The sequence below is a fragment of the Anguilla rostrata genome, chromosome 3 (assembly GCF_018555375.3).
Source record: "Anguilla rostrata isolate EN2019 chromosome 3, ASM1855537v3, whole genome shotgun sequence".
Lineage (NCBI taxonomy): Eukaryota > Metazoa > Chordata > Actinopteri > Anguilliformes > Anguillidae > Anguilla > Anguilla rostrata.
This window is the reverse complement of record NC_057935.1, coordinates 26,041,753-26,059,548: the sequence shown is the minus strand read 5'-3', so window position 1 is coordinate 26,059,548 and position 17,796 is coordinate 26,041,753. Positions and strand designations below refer to the sequence as shown.

The window sequence follows — 17,796 nt, the reverse complement described above, 5'->3', positions numbered from 1 at the left end:
ACTACAAAATGCTTTTACCTCATGTTTTGAAAATGTAAATTAGAGAAAAAAGAATGTCTGGTTCTTACCTGTTAATACAGTTAATTTCAGCACAAATTCTGTCTGTGTTTTTATTGGTCAGCAAAAGACCGAACAGTAAAACACTATCCACTCTTGAGACACAGATTTGTGCTGATTGAGGGAGACTTCCTGAGAAGACAAATCTCTAGTCAGCATTCATTCTTTTTGATATAATTCAGATCTTTGTGAATAGCAGAGAAAGCCAGAGGCACTGGCGCCAAATACATGGGATTGTAAAGCACCTGCGTCCTCTTCTTCTAATGTTAGATCGTCATCACAGAATATTTTTGCAAATCACAACTGTCAAATGCCCCAGATGCAGTTTCGCCAGTATTCGCATTTGATTGGATATTTTATATCTGCTGGCAAATGGAAACATTACCTGAATGTTGAATCTGATTCATGAACTTGACAACAAAGTATAAACATAACCTTCCTGGTGAAATATGCTCCCTGTATGTATTCACCAGCAGTTTCATACATTAATTTAAATGTCTTGCATGAGGCAGTTTTTGTTATTTGACATTTTAATGTGACACAAAGTTTGAATGACCACATTATCTTCAGATGGTGAGATTAAAAATCGTAGGGCCAAGTTACTTGACACTATTTAGGAAACACTGGGTGGCATTGCTTTGGAATACAGCTTGTTTAATTTGTGTGAGGTAAGATAGGCAATATTGTGTCTTGGTGGTTTGAATTAATGACTTATAGACAGTGCTTTGTGTGTGTGAGTAACTTGGCCGTTTTGTATATTGAAAACATGTTTTTCATCGGATATAATTTCTTTTTGTACTGGATTTGTTATGAGTAAGTGGTACATGTATAAATGTAGCCTATGACAAACACTACATTCTGAAATAAACACACAGGCATGGATTTTCCTTTACCATGAATGAACAGTAAATTAAAGTATATGTTTTTAATGGGACAGACCTGCTAATCAAGTGTATGTTGATAGAAGATCTATAGGGCTAGCTAACACTAATTTAGAAATGTGGCATTGTAGGGTAGCTACAGTAACCTTCTTAAAAAGTAGTTATCAGTACAGGTGCAGCAGTGAATATGAACCATTTTTATTTAAAGAAAATCAATATACCGTGCATGAAGAAGTCATTATCTTGCACCAGTTTCTATACAACCGGTAACAATACTTCCCGGACCGACTTGCAACGCAGATTTTTCTGTTTAATTTCGGAGGGGTCTGTATTAACATTATACACTTGGTCTGTTGTGTCGTTAGCAAGGTAGCTAATGTTAAACAGTGAAAATGCCGAAAACGGAACTGTCTAAAGTGTGTGTTTATTTTATTTGGATTTCATAAATATAAATGAGTTTCCTGCAAAGATTATGCAGATGCAAAAACAATAGTTGAAATGTTTTACTTTTTGTTAGCCAGCAAGCCAGTGTAATTACTTAGTGGTTCGCTTGAGTTTGAGGGAAGATTTGAACCTGGGTCTGTCACTCAGTCCTAAAGTTCCAAAGTCAGAGCAGAAAAGTTTTGTTCTTTTAAATGTTTATATATGTCCATTTTGTGTGTGTATCTGATGTTTTTATTGGCTGATGTACTTAAATGTCCAATGTGGAGACATATTCTTTGTGGGCCTGGAGCATTTATGATGATGTAATCACACAGGTAAAAAAAGAAGGAAAAAAAATTCAAAATCCCCTGAGTTTGGGGCTTTATTGTGAACGTGTGAAGTTGTTTGTGGATTCTGTCTGTTGAAATGGGGTCAGAAGGTACAGAAATTAATGTTTTGAAGGACTGTGAGTCTGTGGTCATTGTGGCTATTTCCGTAGGGAACCCTGGAAAAATTCTCAGCGTTGTAAAGGTATGGGGCATGCTGCCTCACCAAGTCGTCTTGGCGAGATGGCATATCTGCCATCGCAATTTAATTCAGAAAAGTAACATGAGACAGTGCTGGGCTGTAGTGATTCCTGTCCCCTATGCCCTGAGGCCAGTTTAGCGGGACTGTGTTTTGATCCCTCTGTGACCCTAATTCAATAAAGCATTTGTATTACTGCTGGTACATTCTACTAAAAATGACAATAAATATGGGTTTGCCTCGAATTTGTGGGTAGGAAAGGGATACATTATTGTAGAAAAGGCTTTGGATGGACATGACCCAAAAATTATGTAAGAGCTTATTCAATAGACAGAACGTTCTCCTGAACTAACTTCAGGTTTTGCATGTAAGGTCTACTGAACAGGAAATTCACAATGAACTGTTATGTTTTGTAACACACGTGGCTGTGTTGTGCAGGCAGAAACATTGGCTTTACAAAGTTGCCCACAGTTTAAAGGCTGCACACAATCTCCTGACAAGCGGCTTTTTTTGTTTTTGCCTGTCTTACCATAAGCTGTTTCTATGTACAAGAACATGCATTGGGCAAGAGGCAGGAACACACCATAGACAGGGCGCCAATCTATCGCAGGGCACACACACCATTCACTCACACACTCATACCTATGGGCAATATAGCGCCTCCAATTAGCCTACCTGCATGTCTTTGGACTGTGGGAGGAAACTGAAGTACCTGAAGGAAACCCATGTGGACACGGGGAGAACATGCAAACTCCACATAGAAAGGCCCAGGCCGGATTCAAACCCAAAACCTTGCTGTAGTGCTACCCTCTGCACCATCATATTATTATTATTATTATTATTATTATTATTAGTAGTAGTAGTAGTAGTAGTATTAGTATTATTGAGTTTCTTGGCAGAAGCAGGTGTCTAGGGTGACTTATTCACATTCATATTATATGTACATATTTTACATTTCGCAGTTTAAATTTACACAGCTGGATATTTACTGAAGCGGGTCAGGCTAAGTACTTTGCTGCAGGGCTGAGCAGCAGAGCTGCCACCTGGGAAAGGGACCTGGAGTATTTTGATTACAGGCAGAGGTCCTCACTTTCCCCGCCTCAAACTCAGCATGGTGCGCGCCCGGGAGCGCCTGTGACACACACCGGTAATTACAGGGGAACCCTCACGTGCTACAGCCGGAAGGGTCTCGTCTTGCCTTCGCTCCTTTTCGAAAGGAAAATATACCGGAATGTGTTTTTAGAAATGTACTGTAATACATTGAATAATATATTTGAATATACGGAGGCACTCCAAATATGTTTTATTAATATACTGTCACTTTTGCTTAAATATTCAGTATGTTGGTTAAAACATAGAGACCAAAGACACCGTATTTGGTATGGGTTGTATTAGTCAGTTTGTCAAATTGTTATGAGTCAGTCTTATGTCTGAACGTCATCAGTATGTACAGTTAAATGTCGAAAAAATGATCAGATCAGCCTTCAATCTTCACAAAAAAATAGTACATCAAGAATGCCAATAGTTTGTGTATCCATATATGGAACAATCCATTTTCCCATATGGGCTCTGCGTCACGGAACTCTTCAGAAATGCCGGGTACACCCCCAGAACTGCCTTTCCAGTCCTCTGACTCAAACACCCCTCACACAGGACTCTCCATTACTCCCAACACACGCACTGACTATATATGGCCCAGTCCTATTTTTATTTTTTGTCTCAGTCATCCAGGCTGTGGGGGAGTTGAGGTACAGGATACTCCCTAGAGTGGAGGAGAAAGGTCTGGCAAAGCCATTAAAATTCATTAAAATGACAGCCTTCAATGGGTCTTCTTTAAATGCATTGCCTTTCTTTTCAAGCAATGCATTTTTGGAAATTACAGAGGGTTGTACTTCCCCGAACAGTGAATAATGATTCAGCTACACTTTTGTTCCGTGCATATTCACACTGCTTTCTGAGGTGTGTAAATACAATCATGGATCAAGAGCTCGAAGAAAGTATCATGCCTCCTTTATAGACAGAAGCAATTCAGCTCTGTGCTTAACATGCAGTACTTTAGAAATATGAATCATGTTGATAATTCTGTGGCTCATTTGGAATCAAATATTTATCATGTGCAATTCTATTGCAACAATGCATAGAATGTTCAATACAGAACAGAACATCCTCATTTTTCTAAATATAGTTTTAATGGAAGTCTACTATCATTACTTACGGTATTTGCTTTTGCAATGGAAAAGGTTTTTTTATTAATTCAGTCTTTACAGTATAAAAAAAACCTCAGTGTGAAATCAGTGTGTAAATTTAGGATTGGCTTTGCCAATCACAGTGAGAGATTCCCCTGCTCCAGGCCCTCAATGGGCGTGGGGTCTGAGAAGAACCTTCTTTCGCCTCAGTTATGTAATTAGTGAAGGTGATTCTTCGAGTGATGGCTTCATGCAAAGCACAGAGCTTGCAGTTTTGTCCCAGTCCATTTCCTGTGCAATCTGCAATTGCCTGTCCCAATCCCTTAACTACTTAGAGACCAAAACAAGAATTATTTGAAAATTTTGCAATATTCCTTTATTGTATTCAATCCATTTCTCCATACAAATGACAATATATTGTACATTTCAGTTTATTATTTCACAAGTAAGTCTCACTTATGTCATTTGACCAGGACAGCCTTTCTTTGTTGAATATTAACAAAGCAAAAATATATTGTGTCTCCATCACTACAGACATTGTGAACATTGAAACACAGAAAACAATACAAATGCAAGAAAGGAAGAGAACAGTAAAAACAAAGGCAAAACAGTTTGAAACTTTACATAAGATATTACATCGAAAAATTAGTCAATAAAATATGGGAATATGAAAGTAAATACTAAAATCTTGTATAAAAAGATGTCTCTTCATAAGTGACTTGTATGCAGAGACATAAGAACATGAACAATCTGGGCAGACTTATGGGCACTCAGAGTGTTTCCTAGTTTCGGGTACTGCACTGAAAAGCAGGAGTCACCCATTGTTTTAGACAAGCTTTTGGCACGCATCGAGACACGTTCTCCTAACTTTACAGTTTCAGAGCGCACTGCAGCATTGAGATTGCATTTGGTCCTTCTAGCAACTGCCACTTGACTTTGACCTGATCATCCCCATGCCCCATTAGCTAATACAAGGGGGAGAACCCGCAGAAACAGATATGGACCCTTGAGGAACAGGCTCCCTTACCCCTGCTCTACTGTGTGTTTATGTGCTTCTGGTGATGAAAATGTCTGTTGGGCTTGTTAGTGATGAGCAGGTCTGAGATGCCTTGCATGCCTAGTCTGAGCACAATCAACAGTCATTTTCAGTCTTCAAGCCTGAAATGACTCGTCACATTTCGGTTTGTGTATTACAGTGTATTTGAACTGTAATGAAAAAAGAAGATTAATTTTTTTATTGAGGTCCAGTTCCTTTTATTGGTTTGGTTTCCATAAAATGTTATTTTTGCAAAACATTCTATGATGGGCCTGTGTTTTCACATTATAACAGATGAAAAATGCAACCAAAGAAATGCATGACCAGGAGGACCAGAGAGAAAGAGAAATGCTGCAGCACTACAGAGCCCTTGTTTGAGAAAAGCATTCCATATTGTTTAATAATAATGAAGAGCACCTGCTGAAAACTGGGAACAGATGCGGGAGAAAATGAAATTAGCATTGCATTGGTCAATATCATTTAGCACCACATCGGTCAGTGTCATTAACCATAGTGAGTCAGCATACCCAATCAAGGTAGTGTCCACACTTTATCACTGCAGTATTTTTTATCTATTTTCGTCATAATTAAGCGAGCAACGAATGAAATATTATTGAACATTCAGTACAGACTTAAATAATATCGCAGCGCGCATTATGGCTGTCTTTTTTTTTAACAAGTATGCTGAATCTTGATATTACAAAGCGCAAGAAGAATAATTTCTGAAAACTTGGGCCATCCAATCAGATTTCATCCAGTTGTAAATATTCCAAAATGTAAGCCAGTTAACCCCTTAATTCCAATTCCTGATTTAAATCCACATGTCATTAATGGCCTGGATTCAGTCAACATTTGTCCTTAACTTGAGTCACAATAATATGAAAAAATAATTTAAAACAGTGGTTTGTCATTAACTTTAACTCATAAATAAACAAAAATTTAATATAAATTTGTTTCCATTTAAGTAATTTGCATTTATTTGTGAAAAATAAGCCAAAATGTTATTTGAACCCAGAACATATGTGTTTGGAACTACATCACAATTCCATGTTTCTATATGGCCATATCCATTGTTGGCCATGTTTAATACATGAACAGAAACATGGTATATAGTTGCAGATTCTTATTAATCTCCATCTTAGACTGAGTGTCTCATTCGCAATGTGTGCTATTACTCAGTCTGATCAAATGTGAGTTGTGCCATTTGTCTGACAATAAAAGAAACATCTTGTATGCAGAAAATGTCATACTTCTTCCATGCTATTTCCTACAGAAGCATTTATTTATTTATTTTAATGGTAATCACAATGTACTGTTTTCCTTAAGAAATGGACAAACTCTGATGTAAGGATTCCTAAAATGGCTCCAGTGTGAGGATTGCCCCTTTTAATCCGAGCACAATGTGGTTGCAGAGATATGGGGGAACGAATGAATATTTCACCGCAGTTTTGTTTGGTGGGGGGCAGCTACTGTGGCGTTTAAATGATTGATGCTCTTCTTCGTGCGCAGCTCCAGTTGAAATGCGAAGTGCAGTGGAAAGGTTTAGTATTCACAAGAACATCTTTAGATGTTTTTTTTCTTTGTGCAACATGCAGACAGATAAGAGTGTGCATGGGGGCAGTGTGTGGGAGAGGAAGGCAGGAGCGAGTGCTCGAGACCCAGGCCATATCGTAAGTGCCCGGTCAGGCTCTGGCTCAGTAATACCGAGGCTGCTGTGCAATCTCCAGGCCTGGGCTGAATCACCCAGCCTACATTGTGCCTGCTCGTGGGAAGTTGTCTAATGAGGGCATTTAAAACGCTTCCATACTGAGGGAGGAAGGAAGATGGGAAAAAAGTAGTGGAACAGGAAGAGAAGGTGAAAATATTTATAAACAGAATTGAGAAGGCACTGGTGGGAGCTTTGCACCCAGTCTGTATAATGCTATGGCAGGAAAAGCAAATTTCTTTCATTACTTAACGTTACTCATCATCATTTTGGGTGCCTCCCCTCCCCATAGTCTTCATCACTCCCTTCACCAGATCCTTGCGTTCCTTAGGCTAATCGGATTGGACGTATCTGCTGTCTGCTTTCATCACCAGTCGTAACACCTGCTGGATAGATATTGAACTTTATCCCTTACCTTTCTGTGAAAATCATAGCCAAAATTATCTAATGTTAGCTATCGAAGAACAGGTGATGATACATCACTGGGGTAAAAAAAACCTGTGAAAACCTGAGGAAAACAAATGATAATGTTGAAGAATAAAGCGATGTTAAAAAAGAAACTGTTTTAATGAGAAGTGGAAGATTGATGATAACAGCAAGTGTTGGGAATGGTTGGTATTCGAGGATGAAGAGTCACGATCTGTGCTAACTGCCATTTATATGCTGCCAAAAAGTTAAAAAAAAACACTCCTTAATGACACGCTTTTAAAGTTTTATTAGAGATGTGGCTATAACATCGGTAGCCCTGCCTTCGTTAAAGAAAAAGACAATATTACAATTACTGTTGATTGTTTTTTTAATCGATGAAGCATGCTTGTGCGGTTCTGCAATTTTCATTTTCATATTGTGCAGAAAAAAATAGTGTCAGGTAAAATGTGACTCATCATTTTTTTCATCCACCAGACACCAGTGGTTACTTCAACAAAATGTTACTTTCAGGCCTTGCAAATAGCTTCACAGGTGTTTCTGATTTGTCAGGCTTGTTCAGTCGCTTCCTTAGTGCAAGTATACGATAGCTTTCAGTATTTAGTTTTGAATCTAGGCTTTTGATTACCTTTGAAGTCTGTTATTTGCATTTGTCAACATAAGGACCAGAGTTGTGCCAATGAAAGTCAAGGAAGCCATTATGAGGCTGAGAAATATGAAAAAAAACAAACCAACTTGTTCAAGACTGTTATAAGCTTAGGAACAAAACCAACTGTTTTGGAATATCAGTTATTAAGGTAATCGGTATAATAATCTTTACTAGAGATGACAGAGTTTTGTTTTAATCTTTTCAGAGAGAACGCTGCTAATCAGCGGCAACCTATAAAATATGAGAATTTTTATGATCTCGAGAGCCAAATTTGTAATATGTAGTTAATATATCCATTTATATGCTTTTATGAAGAAACTAATTTTATAAATAAGGAAAGTCATTGAAGGTTAGGAATGATATTAACACTAACACAAAGCAATGCTAACTCAACTAGCAGAGTTTTGCAAATCAGCACGACAGCAATCCACCAGCAGCAGGATCATTAGCCAGTCATTCTCTTAACAGCTGATACTCATCTTGACTGCCCCACCTTGACTGTCTGCTAGCGGACCGCTGTAGTGCTGATTTGCAAAACTGATGGCAGACTGATGCCTGTGCCAATGGTGGGCAGCTAGTGAGCACTGTATGTTTGCTGGCTGGGATCTAGGTCATGCAGGCATATTAAAACAGCAGTAGGTATAGAATGCAAAAGACAAAATGATGGATCAGTTGGATGGTTGACAATAGGTTCTTTTGTCTGTTCCATAACACACCACTAATATTCTTCACTTTTAGGATCAAAAACATACTTTGTAAAACTGTCATTTAACTTGCTAATTCATTTTCAGCATATCCCTGTGATTTATAATCTTTTCTGTAAATATGTTTTAATTCAGATCTCATTTTTCAAATGACAAACCAGAGAATTGAGTGTTCTTGCAAACCAGTTATAGATGTGTCTTTAATAGAAATGGATGTGATATATAGGATTCACAATTAAACTCGCCAAGGCTGTTTCCTTCCAGCCAAAATGTGGACTTGAAAATTGAGCGTCAGCCATTTCTATTGAAAATAAATCTGAATCATAAAATGTATCAAAGTAAATGCATTCTTCACAGTAACATCCCAAATGATCTGGCCATATTGAAAAAAACCTGATTCAATAAACCGATTCCAGTTTTGTCGTGACATCATTACCCTGCAGAGCAGAGGTGCCTGGTGTTTGAGTCGATTCTGTATTAACTGGGATGGCTTTATGAATGGCGCCAGGCTCTCAGAAGAATGCAGCCTGATTGAATTATTCACAACTTGTTTCTGGAGTGCATTCTCTTGGAGCTATATGTTTCCTCTCAGCCTGCTTCTTCAGATGGAGTGCCCGCTTTACTGGAAGTGCTGATCACAACTAAATAAGGGCACAACGGCTCTTCTGACGCTAGCATATCTATGGTCTCATGCAGCCATTAATATTCAAGTGCATGCATGCCAGATATGATGTGGTGAACCACTCATTTATCTGCTGACAACTGCCAGTTGTGGGGCCATTTAAGAAATTTAAGAATGGAAAAGGTTCTCTCTTCTGTCAGTTTCCAAGTTCTGACTTCATTCAGCAGTTTGCATTTATCCAGAATTGTGGCTTTTTAAATGATCATTTAGACTTAAATCTTAAAACTAGAAAGGCCAAAGGGCACTCCATCTGGCATTTTAAATTACTCCAACACTGAAAATGCAAGTCATTTGTCATTTTAAGACCCTTATAATAAAATCATGTCTTTAAAATCCACATGTGAGCATTCCACATGTGCAGAGTACACATGAACTATAAAAATTGTCCCACTTATAAGATGAGAGTGCAAAAAGTTAACCTGTGCTATTTCAAGTTACATGTTTTATTTTCACTTGTGAAAATTGAAGTACACCTTTTAAAAAGTTAGTGACAAAGTGAAAATGTGAATATTGAAATGCCTCAATGTGACCTATTTTGTTTTCATATTTTAATTCACATGTTAAAAATCCAATAACATGAAAATGTTGAGTTTTTAGGTGACATTCTATTTCACATGTTAATATTTTAATTCACATGTGAAAATGTTAAATTCTCTTGTGAAAAAGCTAATTTCACATTTCCCATGTTTTGTACAAAAAAACCCTCATTACCAAGACAACGGACGTTGGTTTTTTTTCCTGGGACAAGGGGACTTCATAATCTTTTATTGAAATCAATAAATTACTCATACTGCTGTATGTATAAAATTGTACCAGGGCATAACATTGTATTTTATATTTTAGTTCTTAGTGTTGGACAGAGAAGCTTTTACATGTAGAGAACTTGCTACATGCCAGTGTGGCGTTAACTAAAAGGCAAGTGCAGCTTGTGTGTAATGTGAGCTTGCTGGTCTTTGTCAACACGCATGCTGCTGCGTTACTGTAATCAAGCCTGCTAGTAATAAAACCATGCATTATCCTTTCAGTGTCAGCCTGAGAGAGAAACTCTAGCAATATTCTGTAAATGACAAATAGATAATTTTGATAATTTTGATAATTTCTGATGTGCGCCTCCAAGTTTAATTCTGAGTCAATAATGACACCATGTTTTTTTACCTGGTCCTTGGTGTTGAGTGCAAGAGATTTTAATTTTACAGACTGTTTCTCTCTCTGGGAATGACTAAAATTTCAGCCTTGTCTTGGTTCAACTGGAGGAAATTTTTTGACATCCAAACATTTATAGATCTTATAAAATTAGAAATACATTTCACTAAATTGTGGGGGCTAAAATCATCTGGGGATACAGAAATATATAATTGAGTGTCTTCAGCATAACTGTGAAAATCAATGTTGTGCTTTCTAATGACACTGCCGAGTGGTGACATGTAAAGACAATAGGGCCCAAGATGGAGCCATGGGGAACACCATGTGTTTACTTTTTGTGAGGAATGGTCACCAAACACAAGGAATTTGACCTATGAAATAGGATCTGAACCAATGGAGAGCTCTGCTGGACAGACCAATGCACAGTTTTCAAGTCTGTCCAGAAGGATATTATGATCAAATGTGTCAAAAGTGACACTGAGGACTAAGAGAACAAGGACAGCTTATTGGCATCAGTGTTCATTCTAAGATCATGTACTACCTTGACTAGGGCAGTCTCTGTGCTGTGGTTTGCCCTAAAACCAGGCTGTAACATCTCAAGCACATTGTTATTGCGAAGGAATACATTTAGATTATTAAAAACAATTTAAAAAAAAAAATCTTAATTAAAAAAGGATATGGGGTTGAATATGGGACTGTAGTTACTAAGAACTGAACAATCCATGTAACTTTTTTGAGAAGTGGTTTAACTATGGTGCTTCAGGAAATGTGCCTGTAAACGGGGAGTGATTGACTAAAACTAATATTTCCTCTGATAGACAGTCAAAGAGGTCAAATGTCAAGAGAGCTACTAGAGGGTTTCACCCAAGATCCCACTTTTATAAGAATTTCTGCATCCACCAAGTTAAACAAGTTAAAGTTTGGTTCACAATGTGCAACAGTACATTCTAAAAGGTTATTAGGGAAAGCTCACAGAGGCTTAATACCATTGAATATATAATTCCACTGCATTAAATAATTGAAATGTACTTTTAGATATAATTGCAACACATTATCAAGTTCACTGTATCTTCACATGTGTAAACAAACTCCTTTGCTTCCGCTGCTTTGCTGGTTTGAGCCGCCATTAATCTAACAGAAGTGAGAAGTCTGAGGTACTATAATCACAATTGGTGTAGGATGCCTCAGATGTTGCTTTCAAATTTAACAGAATGTGCTTTCAAATTTAACAGAATGTGGAAAATAGTGAAAATAATGCCTTCAAATGCTGCATTTTAACACAGCTTAGTGGTTGAGAAAAAATAACTGGGGCCTAGGGGAGCAGGATTAATCAAGCTATTAACAGTGGGAAAAAGTACTCATAGATTGTTTTGATTTTTGTTAATGCATTCAGAGAAATATTTAGCTAGATCCTCTTGCAGTATATCATAGTGAACATGCAGTTTTGTGCTTCTCCATCTACGTTTTGGCTTTGCTGTAATATTTATTTTCTTTTTGTTCATTAGCAGTCTCATTTTTCTATGGGCGTTTCAATTTTCGAAGAGACCTTGCAATTTGACAAGTGGAACAGGGTCAAAGGTTGACCATAATTTTGAACTAAAATCATTTAGCAAGTCATCAACAGATGATGGTCGAGTCAGGATGGGCAGGCTATTTACGTATGCTATTTACTGTCAACGTGCAGGTTAAAATCACGAATGATAATCTCATCATGATTTGTGTTTGCAATAGATGGAAGCTCAGAGAAATCTGTAGAAATCCACATTGCTTTGGTGGTCTATACATAGTTAAGCATGGCAGATTGACATTTCAATACAGAAGCATGGTATTCAAAAGAACTAAAACCATCAAAAGAGGTAATCCTACAGTTGATAATGTTAGTGCATACAGAGGCAGCCCCCCCCCCCCCCCCCCGTCTACTGGAATGGGAAAAAGACATAATTTTTGGGGGGGCACTTTAATAAGAGCAGCTGGTGCAGCAGTATTTAAAAAGGTTTCAATGGAAAATATACAGTCTTGGTGGCATTCTGTAATGAGGTCATTGACTAAAACTGTAAAAGGGATCTGATATTTAACAGTGCCAAACGCAGTTGCTCTGGCCTGAGTTGCACCAAAGAATGATGCGTGGTGTCAGTTAGTGGAATTAAAATCAGATTACTCCCTGTGTTGTTTAGTGTTATGGAAGTCACTGGATCGGGAGGAGATAACAGTCTTTATAACAGTGGGAGGCATTTCTCGCAGGTAGTCAGCACACCATTGTAGTGGAGCGCATCTGTGAACCTCTATAGTTAGGGTGCAGGCCGTTCCATTTAAAGAAAGCAGTGCGTAGCCAGACAAGTTCTTTATAAACAATATCCCCTTTGTTTTGGATGTGTCTTGCAGCCATTCATTTAATGCAGAGTCTGCAGTATTTCCCATGTTTGCGCATGTAACATGGGAGAGGGCCAGAAATCGCTACTTTTTTTCCACTGGCCTGCACACTGCTAAATAAATGGTTAAAATCCTTCTTCAGAGCCTTTGACTGTTGTGCTGAAGTGTCATTTGAGCCAACATGCTTGATTATTGTCTTCAGAGGTGATGGCAGATGTCAGTTTATATCCAAGACCCGGGCACCAAAATGACAGTGTACAACGGTGGGTCCGAGGGAAGGGTGGGAGAGGGACACATCCCGGACTATGGAATCCCCCCACAACAATGGTGGAGTTTTCTTTATCCAAATGAGAAGGTGGAGGGGAGCGGGCAAGTTAAGAGACAGGGGCTGAGGGCTTTCAAGCGGTTTGATAACCAAAGCTCCGGGCGGGATGGCAGCGGTAGTAGGTAGTTTCTCCTATGCTTGCCGCCAGCCTGTTTCCACTGGACCTCGGCGACCCGGGGAGTGTAGCAGGAGCTTGCTGGTGGCGCGACAGCTGATGACCCTCTGCCCAGGGGCAGGAACTCGTCGTTCTCACCCAAGGAAGCCCCTGCCATAATTCCTGTTGTGGCTAGCCGAGTCGAGCAGCCCGGCAACGTTGTGTCGAAAGCCTCCTGTATCCTGGATGATTCCTTCACCAGGCTCAGTCGTTCCTCAAGCACCTTTATCTCCTGACAGAGTTTGATAACAGTGGCTTTCAGCTCCAGATTCTCAGTACATTTATCACACTTAAAAACAGCGATAAAACGCTCATTCTTCACAACCACCACTATGTCACAGGCCTCACATCTCATCATTTTGTTCTCCATAATGAAGGATGTATCAGGGGGCTCTGTTTGCTGCTCATGGCTGAAAACACAGGACAGAATGTTGAAACCAGGCTGCTGAATAGTCCACGAGAGGTCTTGTGGGGCAGGCTGAGGTGTGGGCTGCAGGTAACCGCTGGGGGGGGGGGGGGGGGGGGGTCTTGACAGTAGTCGTGGTAATTTAGCTATTTACAGTGTGTTTGAAAACTTGATTAAAACCACAAGCTGTTACTAAAACCAGCGGATAAAAAAACAGTGGATAAAAGAATTGAAAAACGTTGAAACTTAAAAGGTGCTGAAAATAAAACTAAATAAACATGCTTTTGGTCAAATAAACACAAACTCTCTTAGTGAATTCTTGCATGTGTGCGCATTGGTAACCCTCGAACCCTTCATCCGCTAAAGAGGAGGATCAGATTTGGATGTAATCTTACCCTAGATTCTCCGTAAACACACAGATACACATACACAAACAAAAACACACGCAAACACACACGCACACAAACACACACACCACACCAATCACACACAAACACAAACACACACACGCACAAACAGAAGCCATCGTGTCTACTTACCACATAGAAAATGGATTTCACAGAGAAAGAGTCATGTAATCAAGGATTGGTGTATTTCATTTTCTGCTTTGTTAAATATATTACTCGACAGAGGTTGCCTAAATGTCACAGCCATATTCCCATGCCCCCCACACCCCTCTCCCCACCCACACCTTTTATTTTGATTAAAGAAGCTTTTTGGGTGATATCCAAGTCAGGGATCTTGTTAAATAAAACCGAAACAATGTAATGTCATGAGTGCATCAGTCCGAAATGCTGTCAGCATTGCTGTTGATGTACTTGTTAAGTGGCAGGAGTTGTTGGGGGCTGGAAACTGTGGTGAGTTTTTTGGGGCTTTGGTGTCACAGCAGTGCAGTGCTTTGTACAACAGCAGACAACCTCTATAGAGGTCTGGGGCAGGATGTGTTCAATTAGAGTGTCTCCACAAACGTGGTTCCAGCAAACAGGAAGTCTGCTACTGCCTGTATCTCCCAGGTGCATTTAGCATATTATATGGTCTCTGGACAGGGCAGGACCAAGCCCTGCAAACCCAACGCTGTTGTAACAGCGCAATTTGCTGGGATGAGAATGATGATCTAAGAGGGTGCTTGAAAAATGACATCTTGACACTCTGTCTGGTTTTGGGGCAAAGTGGCAAGACACTGTGTGCCTCTTTACTGTAGTAGCAAATGCATACAGCTGGGAACTGCATTAGCTCTGTGATAAGCTCAGCCAGCAATGGCAGCTTTGCGTATTAACTGGCCAAGCTCTATCACTGTAAAGGTGTGCTGTGATTGGTGTAGAGGCCATAAAGGCTGCCTGGCCATTCCCGTAAAAGAGGTGAGGGGGAGGAGTGGATTGGGAGCGTTTGCTTGGCAGGAAACAGTAGAAACTGTAGACGCTGGCTGAATACATGTCATCAGGGACAAACCTGAGAACCAGACTTTTGCTTTATGCTTTGATCTGCCATACATTTTAGCACATCAGCCACAACATTAAAACCACCTACCTCATATTGTGTAGGTCCCCCTTGTGCCGCCAGAACAGCTCTGACCCATCGAGGCATGGACTCCACCTCTGAAGGTGTCCTCTGGTATATTTGTATCTACTGTATATTTATATCTGATATTTTGTATCTACTGTAAATTTGTATCTGATTGTGTTACTTTGTTGTCTTTGATGCTGCAACAGTGCAAATTCACCCTGGGGATCAATAAAGTACTGTACACTACTACTACTACTACTACTACTACTACTTATTACATTATTGTTTTTATTACATAAAAAATTTGAAATGGATTACATTATTGGGAGTTATTACACTATTGGTAGTTTATTACATTATTAGTTGCTACAGGGCTATAAAAAGCTAAGATATTGTTAGAGGGTGAATTATCAGAGCTGTTTTGGTGGCACGAGTGGGACCTACACAATATTAGGCAGGTGGTTTTAATGTTGTGGCTGATTGGTGTATTACTAACCATAACAAACAGCAATAAACTGTATGCCATCAAAAACTAAGTTCCTTTTGATAGCCAATCATTCAGCTAAGTAGGTAATTCACCAAAGTAAAAAAATCAAGCACTGTAACAGCAAGGATCTTCCACAAAGCTCAGACTCAGCACAATTTGAATGATTACATAAAAGACTGGAGCTGGCTCTCGGTTAGTTTTAGGGTGCGGCTTATCTTAATGATTGGGATTATAGTTAGATGTAGAGTTGTAGCCTACTTGAGCTCAGGATTAAGGTTATTTTCGGGGTAAAATTAATGTGATAATTTTATTAAGAATAGCTGTAAAATCTTAGATTAGAATCACATTACACTTGCCTTGTAAAAAGAAGTAAACAGAAAACAGTGAAACAATCATGCATAATGTAATTACACAATTCAATAGCATTTAGTGTGAACCGTTTCTGCTTATTTATTTTTGTGACTGTAGCAAAAATAAATAAGACGAAGAAGAATTGGTCTCGGAAAAACTGGCTGATGGAGAGAGCACACGCACCTGGGTTGCATTAACTAATCAGCCCAGGTGCTTAAAGGTGTGTTTCTCTCCAGAGAATACTCACCAAGGGAGAAAGTTTTTGCGAGAGTTTTGTTTGTTTGCAACAGAAAAGACAGAAAGAAAGTGGCAGCTGAAAAGTTGGCCAGCGGCCCCCAGCGGCGAGCTGAAAAGCTGTCGCTGGGTTTCACTTTCTTTTGTCTTTATTATTTTAGCTGGTCTGTGGCTGGTCAAAGCTGGTCTCTAGTTCGACAAAGCTGGCAAAGTGGTCAAACTAGTAGACTAGCTGACTATATAGGTTTGTTAGTTGATCAACAGCTGGTTGACCATCTAGAAGTGTTGAAAATACAGCTTAAACCAGTTTGACCATTTTAGGCTGGCTTAAACTGGAATTTTCACTGGGGCAGGGTTAGCATTAATCACACTGGAAAACAAACATTCACACAGAAGTTGTATGCCCCATTCTATCTGTTATTAGTAAAAGCTGGAAGGACCTGTTTAATTGAGTTTAAGCATATCCACATCCCTGAATCACACACTGATATTGTTTTCCTAGTTCCATCCTTATACCAGGGCTTGACCTTAAGGACAGTGTTTTACTTCACCCAGGTACATTTCCACTGGCCCAGCTGCCAAAATAACCACAACCACTTTTTATGGCGATTTGGCTACATGCTATTTACATTTAAAAGTGTCAAAAAATACCAATCTACAGTGTTGGTTAAAAAATGTTGTCCATTATTAAATATAAAAATCAGTCAGTCGCCGCAAGTAAATTGTGGACAAGCTTAATCTTTCTTAGCAGTTTTGACTATTCACAGATGCAAAGTGTTGGGAATCGTGGATGACATCTCCTTTGCCCGGGGATTTAGAATTCTGAGGCGATATGCTTGTAGTTTAATTAAGGATAAAACAATTATAGCAATAACTGAGCTAATATCTACCAATAGGCAGTTAAGTAGCTTGCTAACAATAAATAGAGATAGGAGTTTGGTAGATAGCTACAGTATTTACTGAAGTAACATTAAAATGATAACATTAAAAGCTGTTTTATCTTACGAGTTAATATGTCAAACCGATTGAGATGTTAGCCAGTACAAATTTTAATGAACGTTTAAGCTGTAAGGCTTAGGTTAGTAATTTGTAAGCAAGTGTCATGACAAAAATGACAATGATAAAGCTGTAACATTATTGATAAGCAAGTCCCAGTAGAGAAAGGATGGCTGTAAAGTCATTTGTTTAAAAGAAAGCATTGGTACATGAATGATCAAGCTGTAACATTCGTTATTGAGAAGCAAGGGTCAGTACAAAAATGATTGTTGTAGTGTAGTTTTCCTATACGCTATTTGGTAGAACAACTCTCTCTCTTTCACCTGGATAAGACTTATTTATGGCACTGACCGGATTGGTAATGTGACAGATCAATGAAGTGGCCCAAACCAAGCTCATTTTGGCCCCTGGCCAGTGGGGACTCCTTATTGTGAAGCCCTGTACATGATACAATTTTGAATTGCCTGAACTAGATTATAGCCTAATATAACAGTTACAGGGAACCATTAAGGGGGTTGGATCTAGCCACGGCTAGTGAAATGTAGCTAAAGTA

General features: G+C 39.0%; 1 protein-coding gene across 4 annotated transcripts in view; it reads left to right on the top strand.

Moving 5' to 3' along the window:
• Positions 1–17,796, top strand: part of gabrb3 (gamma-aminobutyric acid type A receptor subunit beta3) — a 118,663-nt gene that overhangs the window by 77,602 nt on the left and 23,265 nt on the right. The window lies entirely within an intron of this gene.